Source organism: Cetorhinus maximus, chromosome 6 (assembly GCF_964194155.1).
Source record: "Cetorhinus maximus chromosome 6, sCetMax3.hap1.1, whole genome shotgun sequence".
Taxonomy (NCBI): Eukaryota; Metazoa; Chordata; class Chondrichthyes; order Lamniformes; family Cetorhinidae; genus Cetorhinus; species Cetorhinus maximus.
The window spans coordinates 18,849,973-18,864,242 of record NC_135884.1 but is presented as its reverse complement, the minus strand read 5'-3'; the positions used below and the strand labels follow the sequence as shown (position 1 = coordinate 18,864,242).

The 14,270-nt window shown below is 45.2% G+C and overlaps 1 protein-coding gene across 1 annotated transcript in view; it reads left to right on the top strand.

The window, feature by feature from the left end:
• Positions 1–14,270, top strand: part of LOC144681612 (uncharacterized) — an 84,771-nt gene that overhangs the window by 1,773 nt on the left and 68,728 nt on the right. The gene's annotated exons all lie outside the window — the stretch shown is intronic.

The window sequence follows — 14,270 nt, the reverse complement described above, 5'->3', positions numbered from 1 at the left end:
TAGCTGGAGTCACTGTGGCACATCTGTGAGGCTGAGAGTACTTGGATAGCATATTCAGAGATGTGGTCACACAACAAGTTAGGAGCATGGAGGCAGAAAGAGAATGGGTGACCTCTAGGCAGTCCAAGAGAACTGGGTAGGTAGTGCAGGAGGCCCCTGGGGTCCCCCTCACTAATCAGTTTTCCGTTTTGGATACTGGTGAGGGCATTCGTTCCTCAGAGGAGTGCAGTCAGAACCAAGTTTGTGTCTCGGGTGTACAGGAGGGGAGGAAGAAGAAAGGAGGAGCAATAGTGATAGGGGATTCATTAGTTAGCCGTAGACATGACTCCAGGATAGTATGTTGCCTCCCTGATGCCAGGGTCAAGGATGTCATAGAGCGGCTGCAGGACATTCTTCTGGGGGAGGGTGAACAGCGTTGTTACCAATGACTTGGGTAGGAATGGGGATGTGGTCCTGCAGACAGAATTTAGGGAGCTAAGTAGAAAATTAGCAAGCAGGACCTCAAATGTCATAATCTCCAGGTTACTCCGAGTGTCACGTACAAGCGATTACAGAAGGAGGATAAGGCGGATGAATGCATGGCTGGAAAGATGGTGCAAGATGGAGGGCTTTAGATTCCTGGGACACTGGGACTGGCTGTGGGGGAGATGGCACCTGTAAAAGCTGGATGGGTTGCACCTAAACAGAGCCAGAACTGAGTTCCCTCCGGGCAATTTTGCTAGTGCTGTTGGGAGGGCTTTAAACTAACTCAGCAGGGGTGTAGGAACCGGGAGAGAATATTAGAGTAATACAAATGTGCACAAAATACTGGGAGAGATAGGTAGTACTAGAATAGAGAATAATAAGTTAATAGGCGGAGTTGGAGTAAGGGAGAAAGCAATGAAGTCTAAATCAGGGCTATACTACATGTACCTGAATGCATAGTGTATAGTAAATAAGATTGGTGAGTTACAGGTGCAGATTGCCACAAGGAATTATGATGTTTTGGCAATACCAGAGACCTGGCTCAAGGAAGGGCAGGACTGGGTGTTAAATATTCCTGGGTACAAGGTGTTCAGGAAAGATAGGACAGGAAGAAAAGGAGGAGGGGTAGCTGTATTGGTTAAGGAGAATATTGCAGTGCTGGAAAAAGAGGATGTTCCAGAGGGTTCAAGGACAGAATCAATTTGGCTAGAGCTAAGGAACAAAAAGAGTGCAATTACATTGCTCGGTGTAGTCTATAGGCCCCCAACTAGTGGGAAGGATGTAGAGGAATAAATCTGCAGGGAAATTACAGAGATTATAATGGGGGACTTTAATTACCCAAATATAGACTGGGATAGTAGTAGTGTAAGGGGCAGAGAGAGGCAAGAGTTACTAGACTGTGTTCAGGTGAATTTTCTACAGCAGTTTGTGTCCATTCCAACTAGAAAGGAGGCACTGCTAGACCTGGTTCTTGAAAAAGAAGTGGGCCAAGTGGATCAATGGGGGAACATTTAGGAGACAGTGATTATTATATCATGAGATTTAGGATGATGGTAGAAAAAGACAATGGGCAATCCAGAGTGAGAATAATTAATTGAGAGAGAGCTGAATTCAATGGGGCAAGAACGGAGCTGGGCCCGATAGACTGGAACCAAAAGTTGGCAGGAAAAGCTGTAGCTGAACAATGGGCTATCTTCAAAGAAAGAATGGTTCGGACACAGTCAAGGTATATTCCCTCAAAAGGGAATGGTAGGGCAAACAAATCTAGAGTTCCCTGGATGAAAAAGGAGATAGAATTTCAGATAAAGAAGAAAAACTGTGTTTATGACAGGTGTCAGGTAGGAAATACGATTGAGAACCAAGCTGAATACAGAAGGTTCAGAGGAGAGGCGAAGAAGCAAATAAAAGAAGCGAAGTGGGATTATGAGAAAATCTGGCAGCCAACATAAAGGGGAATCACAAAGTCTTCTCGAGGCACATAAATAGTAAAAGAGTGGTAAAATGAGTAAGGCCAATTAGGGACCAAAAAGGGGATTTACACATCAAGGTAAAGGGCATGACTGAAGTGTTAAATGAATACTTTGCATCTGTCTTTACCAAGGAAGCAGATGCTCCCCAGGCTATGGTGACAGTGGATGAAACTCTGTCACTCGAAGGGTTCAAAATTGATAAGGAAGAGGCATTGGATAAACTGACGGTACTTAAATTTGACAAGGCACTGGGACCGGATGAGATGCATCCAAGGATATTGAAAGAGTGAGAGTGGAAATTGTAGGGCCAGTGGCCATAATCCTTCAGCCTTCCCCAGACTCAGGGGAGGTGCCAGAGGACTGGAGAATTGCAAACATTACGCCCTTGTTCAAAAAGGTTGTAAGGATAAGCCCAGCAACTACAGACCAGTCAGTTTAACTTCAGTGGTGGAGAAGCTTCTAAAAACAATTATTCAGGATAGAATTAATAGTCACATGGAAAAATTTTGGGTTGATTAGGAAGAGCTAGCATGGGTTTCTTAAGGGAAAATTGTGTTTAAGTAACTTGCTGGAGTTTTTTGAAGAGGTAACAAAGAGGGTTGTTGATGGTAATGCTGTTGATGTGGTGTACTTGGACTTCCAAAGGGCATTCGATACAGTGCCACACAACAGACTTGTGAGAAAAGTTATAGCTCATGGAATAAAAGGGACAGTAGCAACGTGGATACAAATTGGCTGAGTAATAGGAAACAGCAAGTAGTGGTTAATGAATATTTTTCAGGCTGGAGGAAGGTTTGTAATTGAGTTACCCAGGAGTTGGTATTGGGACCCTTGCTTTTCTTGATATATAATAATGATCTAGATCTTGGTGTGCAGGTGACAATTTCAGAGTTTGCAGGTGATAAAAACTTGGAAGCATTGTAAACTGTGAGGAGGATCGTATAGAGCTTCAAAAGGACATAGACAAGTTGATGGATTGGGCAGATAGGTGGTAGATGATGTTCAATGCAGAGAAGTGTGAGGTGATTCATTTTGGTAGGAAGAACATGGAGAGACAATATAAAATGAGGGGTACAGCTCTAAAGGGTGTGCAGGAGCAGAGGGACCTGGGTGTGTATATGCATAAGTCATTAAAGGTGGCAGGATCTGTGGAGAGAGTAGTTAATAAAACATACAGTATCCGAGGCTTTGTTAATAGGGGCATAGAGTACAAGAGCATGGAGCTTGTGCTGAACTTGTATAGGACACTAGTTAGACCGCATATTGTGTACGGCTCTGGGCACCACACTTTAGAAAGGATATGACGCATTGGAGAGAGTGGAGAAGAGGTTTACAAAAATGGTTCCAGTTATGGTCGCAGTTTTTTGCTTTTATCCGGTTATGAAGATAGATTGGAGAAGTTGGGACTGTTCTCCTTGGAGAGGAGAAAGCTAAGAGGAGATTTGATGGAGGTGTTCAAAATCATGAGGGGGCTGGATAGAGCAGATAGGGAGAAATTGTTCCCGCTCGTAAAAGGATCGAGAATGAGAGGGCACAGATTTAAAGTTATTTGCAAAAAAAGCAAATGAGATGAGAGAAAAATCTTTTACCCACAGCGAGGCGTTCAGGTCTGGAATGCACTGCCTTGCAATAAGCAACATTGAATTTGCCCTCTTAATCACTTGCTGTACCTGCATACTAACTTTTTGTGATTCATGTACCAGGATACCCAGTTCCCTTTGCACTGCAGAGTTATGCAATCTTTCTCAATTTAGATAATATTCTGCTTTTCTATTCTTCCTGCCAAAGTGAACAAGTTCACATTTTCCCACATTATGCCAGCTGCCAAATTTTTGCCCACCCACTTAACCTATATATATCCTTCTGCAGAATCCTTAGGTCCTCTTCACAACTTACTTTCCTACCTATCTTTGTCAACAGAAAATTTAGCAGCCATACATTCGGTCTCTTCATCCAAGTCTTTGATATAGATTGTAAATAGTTGAGGCCCCAGCACTGATCCTTGTGGCACTCGAGTCATTACATCTTGCCAACCCGAAAAAGACCTTTTTATCCCTACTCTCTGCTTCCTGTTAGCTAACCAATCCTCTAACCATGCTAACATGTTACCCCCTACACCTTGAGCTCTTATTTTGTGTAGTAACCTATGATGTGATACCTTATCGAATGCCTTTTGGAAATCCAAGTACACGACATCTACAAGTTTCCCTTCATCAACATTGCTTATTACCTCCTTAAAAACTACAATAAATTAGTCAAACACAATTTCCCTTTCACAAAACCTTGTTGACTCTGCCTAATTGCATTAAGATTTTCTAAGTACCCTGTTATAACCTCCCTAATAATAGATTCTAGCATTCTCCCATGACAGGTTAGGCTAACTGGCCTGAGGTTTCCTGCTTTCTGTCTCCCTCCTTTCTTGAGCAGAGGAGTTAGATTCACTATTTTCCATCTGATGAGACCTTTCCGGAATCTAGGGAATTTTGGAAAATTAAAACCAATGCATCTACTGTCTCAACAGCCACTTTTTTTTTAAGATCTAAGATGAAGCCCATCAGATCCTGGGGACTTGTCACCCTTTAGTTCTAACAGTTTCTCAGTACCCTTTCCCAGGTGATTGTAATTGTTTTAAGTTCCTCCCTCCCTTTCACCTCTTGATTTATAATTATTTATGCGATAATACTTGTGTCTTCTACAGTGAAGGTAGACACAAAATATCTGTTCAACGCAGTGAAGCAAAAGGGTGTACAGAGAGAATCTTAGGAATTACATCTGAGACAGCAGCTCTGCCACTGATGACGAAAGGGAACGAGGGAAGGATGTATACGTGACCAGAATTAGGGAAGTGTAGAGCCCAAGACAGGGCATAGCAATGGAGCATATCATGGAGGCCCATATCTTGAACCTTCTAATTTAGAGGTAAGTGTGCTGCCATGGTGACATTGACTTAACTGGGTTAACATTTTGTGTGTAGCTTTCATCACATCCTCTGCCATGCCTCCTTTATTCATACCTCTTTAATCACTTCTGGCCATCTTTCCTAATCCTTCTTGAAAAGTTCGTTTTGGGATCTGATCTCCATGTGAAGTGCCTTGGGGTGTTTTGCCACCTTAACTTGCCTTATAAATGCAAGTTTTTGTTGCTATTTTTGTTACTCTTTCAGAAGCCATCCTGCATTTCTGCCTCTTCCCCTCTCAAAGCTCATCTCTATTGCAACGTGAATCACGTGGGCCTTGTCTCCAGGTAGTAATGCTAATTAACTATCCTCTATACCCCCAGATGCATTTTATCTTGGAATTAAGTACACAGTTTAAAGCACAACCTTTTTATAAAACCAGACATTCCTGACACCTCCCTGAGAGACTTGGAGAATAACGGTCTACCCAAAATCAAATTGACACTAATGCTATTGTCGACAGGTCTGAACATATTGCACCTTCTTCCCAGCAAGGCAATATGGGCCCCCCTTTGACCTTTTAAAACCAAGTCACTAAAGCTTGTTGTCAGGCAGAATTCAGAACAGGTCACATGACCCCTTCATTCCTCCATTTTATTCTAAATTAAAGAGACAGTCCCAAAATGTACCGATCTTATAAACTTCATTTTTGTAACATACATTAGGGAGGCCCATTGACTTCCAGAAGCATGTACACTGTTGCGCTTAAATCCAAAATTTGCAGTGGGCCAATCCATGCTACTCCTGAAGCCTCACAACTTCAGTTGATTAGCTGCAGGTTTAAACAGCATGTATGAACCAAGTGAGAATTTGGGCTATGTGTCCACTAATTGCAAACTACTCAGAAAGAAAAATTTTAAACTTGGTATTTCTGGGCGTTTGGGGCTTACTTTCATTTCGCAAAAACTTGATAAGGGGTCTTGCATATTAAAATGCATTCATATAAATTAACCTAAGAACATAAATTTGACTTTTTAAAGGTTTTAACAAGAATTATCAGACTTTTTTATAATGTAAATGACTTTTTAAATAAATCCAATAAAACTTGTTAAGGTCAACTTGAAAACTTGTTAAAAAGGAAGGCATTTACATTAAAATCTGATAAATCTTGTTAAGAAGCCAAAGCTATGCGACTTTTAACATGGTTTATCAGGTTTTTAAAATGTATAACACTTTTTCTAATGAGTTACCTGATGTCCACAAAATACATATAGGCCAGGATTTTCCGTTTTGGTGGTGGGGGGAGAGCGAGAGCGGGCGTGGGTGGGCATGGACCTGATCGCCACCCGCGATTGGGTCTGCTCTGCCATTTTACGCAGGCGGGCCATTTAAGGCCCACCCAGCGTATTTGCCGACTCCTGTGGATAGCAGGAGTGTGCGGGCTGCGGCGGGCATACACAGACCGCCAGGTCCAATTGTGACCCGGCAGTCTGTTTAAAAGAAGGCCTGGCAGCCTCCTGTAGGCTGGTGACAATGGCCAGTTCTAGGCCGCACCAGAAGTGTTCGGGTATGCAGGCCAGGCTGGATGGAAGGCCAGAGGAACAGGCCAGGCTGTCTATCTCCTCCTTAAATTTATTCAGCGTCCCAGCATCCACTGCACTCTGAGGCAGTGAATTCCACAGATTTATGACCTTTTGAGAAAAATAATTCTTCCTCATCTCTGATTTAAATCTACCACCCCTTAACCTAAAACTATGGCCTCTTGTTCTAGAATGCCCCATAAGAGGAAACATCTGCTCCACGTCCACTTTATCTATCCCCTTTAGCATCTTATATACCTCAATTAGATGTCCTCTCATCCTTCTAAACTCTAGTGAGTATAGGCCTAAACTGCTCAATCTCACCTCCAAAGACAAGCCCCGCACCTCTGGAATCAATCTGGTGAATGTCCTCTGAACCGCCTCCAATGCAACTACATCCTTCGTAAAGTAAGGGGACCAAAACTGTGCATAGTACTCCAGGCGTGGTCTCACCAATGCCTTGTACAGTTGCAACAACACTTCCCTATTTTTATACCTATTCCTTTAGCAATGAATGCCAAAATTCCATTTGCCTTCCTTATTACTTGCTGTACCTGCAAACTAGCTTTCAGTGATTCATGCACGAGGACACCCAGATCTCTCTGCACTGAAGCATTCTGAAGTTTCTCTCCATTTAAATAATAAGTTGCCTTTTTATTCTTCCGACCAAAATGGATAAACTCACACTTTTCCACTTAAACTCCATCTGTCAAATTTTGGCCCATTCACCTAACCTGTCCATATCCATTGGTAAATTTGTTATTTCTTCATTGCAACTTACTTTCCCACCTATTTTGGTATCATCTGCAAATTTAGCTATAGTACCTTCTATCCCTGAATCCAAGTCATTAATATAGATTGTAAATAGTTGGGGTCCAAGCACCGAACCATGTGGCACCCCATTAGTTACAGCTTGCCATCCAGAAAAAGACCCATTTATCCCAACTCTCTGATTTCTGTTGATTAGCCAATCCTCTATCCAAGCTAATATATTACCCCTAACTCAGTGTGATCTTATCTTGTGTATTAATCTTTTGTGCGGCACCTTGTCAAAGGCCTTCTGGAAGTCCAGATATACTACATCTACAGGATTCCCATTATCCACTTTGCTTGTCAAATCTTCAAATAACTCTAGCAAATTAGTCAAACATAATTTACTCTTCATAAAGCCTTGCTGACTTTGATGGATTGCATTTTGACTTTCCAAATGCCCCATTACTACTTCCTCAATAATGGATTCCAACAATTTCCCAATGACAGATGTTAAACTAACTGGTCTATAGTTTCCTACTTTCTGTCTCCCCCCCCCATTTTGAATAAGGGCAATTTTATTAGCATTTAGTAGCATTTTTCCAACCCACTGGAACCTTTCGAGAATCCAGGGAATTTTGGAATATTATAGCCAATGCCTCCACTATCTCCGCTGCCACTTCCTTTAAGACCCTGGGGTGTAGGCCATCAGGTCCTGGGGACTTGTTACCCTTTAATCCCAATAGTTTGCACAGTACTTTTTCTCTAGTGATGGTGATTGTTCTAAGTTTCTCCTTCTCTATACCCTCTGCACTACCTGTTACTATTGGGGTGGTACTAGTTTCCTCCATCGTGAAAACTGAGGCAAAATATTGATTAAGCATCTGTGCCATTTCTGCATTCCCCACTATTAACTCCCCAGTCTCATTTTCCAAGGGACCAACATTCACTTTAGCTACTCTCTTTCCTTTTATATACTTGTAGAAGCTTTTGCTATCTTGCGCTAGTTTTCTTTCATAATTTACCTTTGCTCTTTTTATTATTTTTTTAGTAACCCTTTGTTGATCTTTAAAAGTTTCCCAATCTTCCAGCTTGCCACTGACCTTTGCAATTTGGTATGCCTTAGTTTTGGCCTTTATGTTATCTTTAACTTCCTTGCTTAGCCATGGATGCTTTTTCCCCCTCTTACCATCTTTCTTCCTCTTTGGAATATATTTTACTTGGGAGGAATTGAATATCTCCTTAAATATCTGCCACTGTTCATCAACTGTCCTACCTTGTAGTCTTCCTGCCCAGTCCACTAGGGCCAAATCTGCCCTCATGCCTACGTAGTTACCTTTGTTTAATTCCAGAACACTAGTGTGGGACTCAGGTTTCTCACTCTCAAACTGAACTTGGAGTTCTAGCATGCTATGATCACTCTTCCCTAGAGGATCCTTTACTATGAGATCATTAATTAACCCCATCCCATTACACGAAACCCAAATCCAGAATAGCCTGCTCCCTGGTTGGTTCCACAACATATTGCTCCAAGAAATGATCTCTAATACGCTCTATGAACTCTCCCTCGAGGCTACCCTTGCCAATTTGATTAGTCCAGTCTATATGCATATTAAAATCACCCATGATTATTGCCGTGCCTTTCTTACATGCTCCCAGTATTTCCTGGTTTATACTGTGCCCTACTGCTGAATTACTGTTTGGGGATTTATAGATTACTCTCGTCAGGGACTTCTTTCCCTTGCTATTTCTTATTTCTACCCAGGCTGACTCTACATCTCGCTCTCCAGTGCCTATATCATTCCTCACTATAGCACTGATCTCTTCCTTTACCAACAAAGCTACACCACCTCCTTTTCCTTCCTGCCTATCCTTCTGAAACACTGAGTACCCTTGGACACTCAACTCTCAAACCTTATCTCCCTGTAACCACGTCTCAGTAATCGCCACCAAATCATACCTATTTATCTCGATTTGCGCTGTTAACTCATTAGTTTTATTCCGAATGCTACATGCATTCAGATACAAAGCCCTTAAGTTTGCCCTATTGTCAATTTTCCCTAATCTTATATGATTCTTTGGTGCAATATGGCATTCACACTCTGTCCCTTCCTTTCACTTCTAGGTAACAATCAGCCTCATCACTAACCTGCACTCTTACCCTCTCCTTAAACTTTGATTTTTTATATTTCCATGCAACTGAACCCTCCCACCCACTATTTAGTTTAAAGCCCTATCTACAACCCTAGTTATGCAATTCGCTAGGACACTGGTCCCAGCATGATTCAAGTGGATCCCCTCCGAATGGAATAGATCCCTCTTTCCCTAGTACTGGTGCCAATGTCCCATGAATTCGAACTCATTTCTCCCACACCAATCTTTGAGCCACGCATTTACCTCTTTAACCTTATTGACCCTGCACCAATTAGCTCGTGGCTCAGGTAGTAATCTGGAGATTATTACCTTTTTGGTTCTGCTTTTTAATTTAGGCCCTAGCTGCTCGTATTCCCTCAGCAGAACCTCTTTCCTCGTTCTACCTATATTGTTGGTACCTACGTGGACCAAGACAACTGGATCTTTCCCCTCCCACTCCAAGTTCCTCTGCAGCCCAGATGAGATATCCTTAACCCTGGCACCAGGTAGGCAACACAGCCTTCAGGACTCTCGATCCTGGCTACAGAGAACAGTATCTATTCCCCTAACTATACCATCCCCGATTAGAACTACATTTCTCTTTTCTCCTCCCACATGATGGTCAGTTTGCTCATCCTCCCTACAGTCCCCGCTCTGGTCCACATAGGGAGCAAGAATCTCAAACCTGTTGGATAAGGGCAAGGGCTGAGGCTACTGCAGTGCTAATTCCTGGATCCCTCTACCTGCCTCACACATAGTCACACCCTCCTGTCCCTGACCACTGGCTGAATTTAAGGTAGTTAATCTAAGAGGTGTGACTGTCTCTTGAAACACAGCATCCAGGTAACTCTTCCCCTCCTTGATGTGTCGCAGTGTCCAAAGCTCAGACTCCAGTTTATCATCTCTGAGCCGGAATTCCTGGAGCAACCAACATTTCCTACATACGTGGTCACTAGGAACCACAATGGGGTCCACCTGCTCCCACATTATGCAGCTACAACACATCGCCTGGCCCTGCATCTCTATTTTATTTAATTAGTTTTTCAATTTGTTTTTAAAGTTCCTACTGGTCTTTAGTTTATCAATCTGTAAAATATTTCTCCTATTTACCTTTAATCTGAAAGCAAATTAGAATAGAGATTCAAAATACACTTTTTAAAATCAACTGAAACTTGCTGTCTCTGCTGAGTTGAAGCTGAAGTGTTAGGCCTCCGATCCTGGGCCAGGTAGTCACCTTTAATCTGAAATCAACTTAGAATAGGTAGTTCAAACTAGCAGTTACTTACTAACCAATGAACTTACGGTTTTCCTGTGATGTCACTCTTTGTTTTTTTCACTCGGCGACAGTGACTGCAGAGGACACTCTTCCCAGACTGCTTCACGGCGACGGTGACGGCAGAGGACACTCTTCCCTGACTGCTTCACGGCGATGGTGACTGCAGAGGACATTCTTCCCAGACTGCTTCACGGCGACGGTGACTGCAGAGAACACTCTTCCCAGACTGCTTCACGGCGACGGTGACTGCAGAGGACACTCTTCCTAGACAACCTGGAGGAGCTGCAGCTAGGCACATTCAGAGCTCCACGACATGTCCTATTCAAGGTGCTGAGATGGTGGAACGGGAGCCTCAAGATGTCGTGGCAAAGAACCATCTGCTGCTCTCTACGCTGCAAGTGGTTGCGCCTCCTTGCTATGGGAGGAAATATCGTGTCGTTCCTAATGTGATGTACGCAGCATGTGTCCATGGGGGCATTGGGAGGGTTGGAGAGCAGGCCTAGTATCTTGGTCTGAGCGATCAGCAGCAGCGGGGAGAGGAGGCACTGGAGGCCTGATATGCCCCACTCTGTTGGGGTGTGGCGTGCGTGAACATAGTCCATGTGCGATTTGCCCTAATGAATGGTCTTCTCTCTTTTTCAGGAGAAGAACGCTCATAATGCGTCCGAGCATGTGAAGACTGGAGGTGGCCAGGCACAGCTCTCCAAATTAAGCCGTTTTGAGCAGGAAGCCCTTGAGCTGGAAAGGCACCACGCACCAGGTCTACTGGTGTCGGTGAGGCTGGGGTGGCACCGCCAGGTATTTAAGGCCATCAGTGAGGTCCGCATTGTCCTCCCAACAGCCAATAGCACTGAATATTGTTAAATTAGTTATTGTTGCAACATTGTTGGGCCATTGGTTCGGGAAGGTTGAGCGCATAATGAGCTGGGGGGACAGACATGAAGTTTGTCAGTGTGTGCACGCCAACTGAGCCACTGTCCTTGTTCTTCCTGTCAGCATCATGAGAGCAAGGCCGGGAGGAGGAGCAGCAGAGGCCCCCTCTCACACCTGAGGGCCCTGAAGTCTCACCAGTGTCACACCATTTCTGCGAGGAAGGCACCAGCTCAGATACTAGCAGCTCGGTGGGAATTCCAACATCGGCTAGTGTCCTGGGGCACACTGGTGAGGGCACATCACATTTGCTGGAGGAGCTGGCAGAGACAGGGTGTGCCCATGGCGCCAGCAGTCGGAGGACTGCAGGGGACCAGGCATCATGCTCAGTCAGTGCCTGATGATGTGCCTCTGGAGTCGTCCGCGACGCAACAGGTGCAGGAGCATCTGGGGGAAGATACATGAGGCTATGCTTGGCTTGGTCTCTGTGGTGGAGGATTCTACGCGTACGATCGCCGAGGCAATGAGCCACATGTCTGAGCCCCGTGCGTCCTCCACGGAGAGAGTGGCGACTCTCATGGAGAGCCTCCACCAAGAGACCCGCCAGGGCTTTCTGGGGACGTGCTCTGGCCAGCAAGCCCTCACATCAGCATTGACCTCAGATGGTCTGTGCCAGTATGGGAAATGTTCTGGGCATCAAGCTTCCCAGCTCGGTGCCCATCCATCCACGGTGAGCAGGGAGGTCCGAGGCAACCTCACATTGGCGCAGCAGCTGCCTGTTGTCTCTGCGGGCTCCTCTCAGGGCGCTCCAGATGTGGGCACCAGCTCCTCCGCCCCTCTCCCAGTAACCGTATCATCCGGTGAGTCTGCGACGACTGGGGAGATGCCAACTGTGGAACTGGCAGCTCCCTCCCAGGCAGGGCTAGCACAGGCTTCATGGGCCAGAGGATGGCCGCCAAGGTCATCGAGGCCATCAGGACAGCAGAGTCAGCAGGCTGTCTCAGATGCCACTCCAAGCGATGGGGCAGCACCAAGATGTAGCACCTGTAAACAAAAGCATCAGGCACATTAGGGACACCATGGGTTTCTCATTGGTGCTTTTCTGTTGGCCCAAGATTAGGTCCTTATGATTTATTTTGGATTGTTTACACTATTGTTTAATAATTGTGAGAACTTCTGATTTACCCATTAAATGCCAGATGTGTGTCCATGGCTGAGGGTGGCTCGTTTCTTCTGCATGTGTACATTTAAGAAAAGTGTTATGAGTGTTTATTTGGAGATTCATCTTTATGTACAAGGCCCTTTGTTTCTGCTGATGACCTGGCAGATTTTGCACTTAGGTGTTGACGATCGAGGCATCAGCCCAGGCTTGTCCTGGTGATCCATCTGTGTTGTGCTAGCTGAAGGGTTCCTTGGATTAAAGCATCCCGGGTGTCCCTACCTCCTTGAAGTAGTCCCGGGTCAGCGTCTACCCGCTCAGCATTTCCCTGTGCATGCTTATCCTCGGAATCACTGCTGAACTAATTGGGCTGAATATTCCCCCCATCGGAGGGGATGTTGATGGACGGGCGCGTACGGGCACGCTTCCGATCGGCGCCCCCGTTCGGAGGCACGGTGCCATTTTACGTGGGCGTGCCAATTAAGGCCCACCCAGCGTGATGTCCGCACAGAAGCGCTATGCGCTCCTTGTGCAGGCGGGGGGGAAATCCCAAAATCGAGAGTGCGCTCTTTCGCGCATGCACACGAAAGAGCGCACTCATCTTACCTTGGTGAGGCCACAGCTGGAGTACTGTGTGCAATTCTGGTCGTCACATTATAGGAAAGATGTGATTGCACTGGAGGGGGTGCAGAGGAGATTCACCAGGATGTTGCCTGGGATGAAACATTTAAGTTATGAAGAGAAGTTGAATAGACTTGGGTTGTTTTCGTTGGAGCAGGGAAGACTGAGGGGTGGCCTGATCGAGATGCACAAGATTGAGGGGCATGGACAGGGTGGAGAGGGAGCAGCTGTTCCCCTTAGTTGAAGGGTCAGTCACAAGGGGACATAAGTTCAAGGTGAGGGGCAGGAGGTTTAGGGGAGATGTGAAGAAAACCTTTTTTACCCAGAGGGTGGTGTCGGTCTGGAATGCGCTGCCTGGGAGGGTGGTGGAGCCGGGTTGCCTCACATCCTTTAAAAAGTACCTGGATGAGCACTTGGCAGGTCATAACATTCAAGGCTATGGGCCAAGTGCTGGTAAATGGGATTAGGTAGGTAAGTCAGGTGTTTCTCATCTGTCGGTGCAGACTCGATGGGCCGAAGGGCCTCTTCTGCACTCTGTGATTCTGTGATCTCCCTGAGGCTAAGTGTAGCCTCAGGGAGATCGGCTGTAAATGTAAAAAAGATAAAAATAGAAAAGTAAAATTTCCCTTACATGTCCCCTCATGTGACAATGTCACATGAGTTGGGATATGTCCATAATTTTTACAAAATCATTATTAAAATTTTTTGAAGCCTACATGAAACCTCATCCTGCCTGTGGATGAGGTTTCATGCTTTTTCTAGTTCCCGCCAGGGCTCCTGGCCTACCTGCCAACCTTACGGTTGGACGGGCAGGTCCTTTAATTACTTAATTGACCCTGTCAATGGCCTCAATTGGCCCTTGATAGGTCGGCAGGCACACAGCTGATTTTGCTGCGCTCCCGCCTTCCTGAAAATTTAAATCGGGCACGGTGACATCGGGAGTTCCCCCCGATGTCACTGCATGTCATTTTATGCGTCGGCAAGCAGGCCTCTCCCCCGCTCGCCGACGTAAAATTCAGCCTATTGTGTGCAGCCGCAGCATCAATGTCTT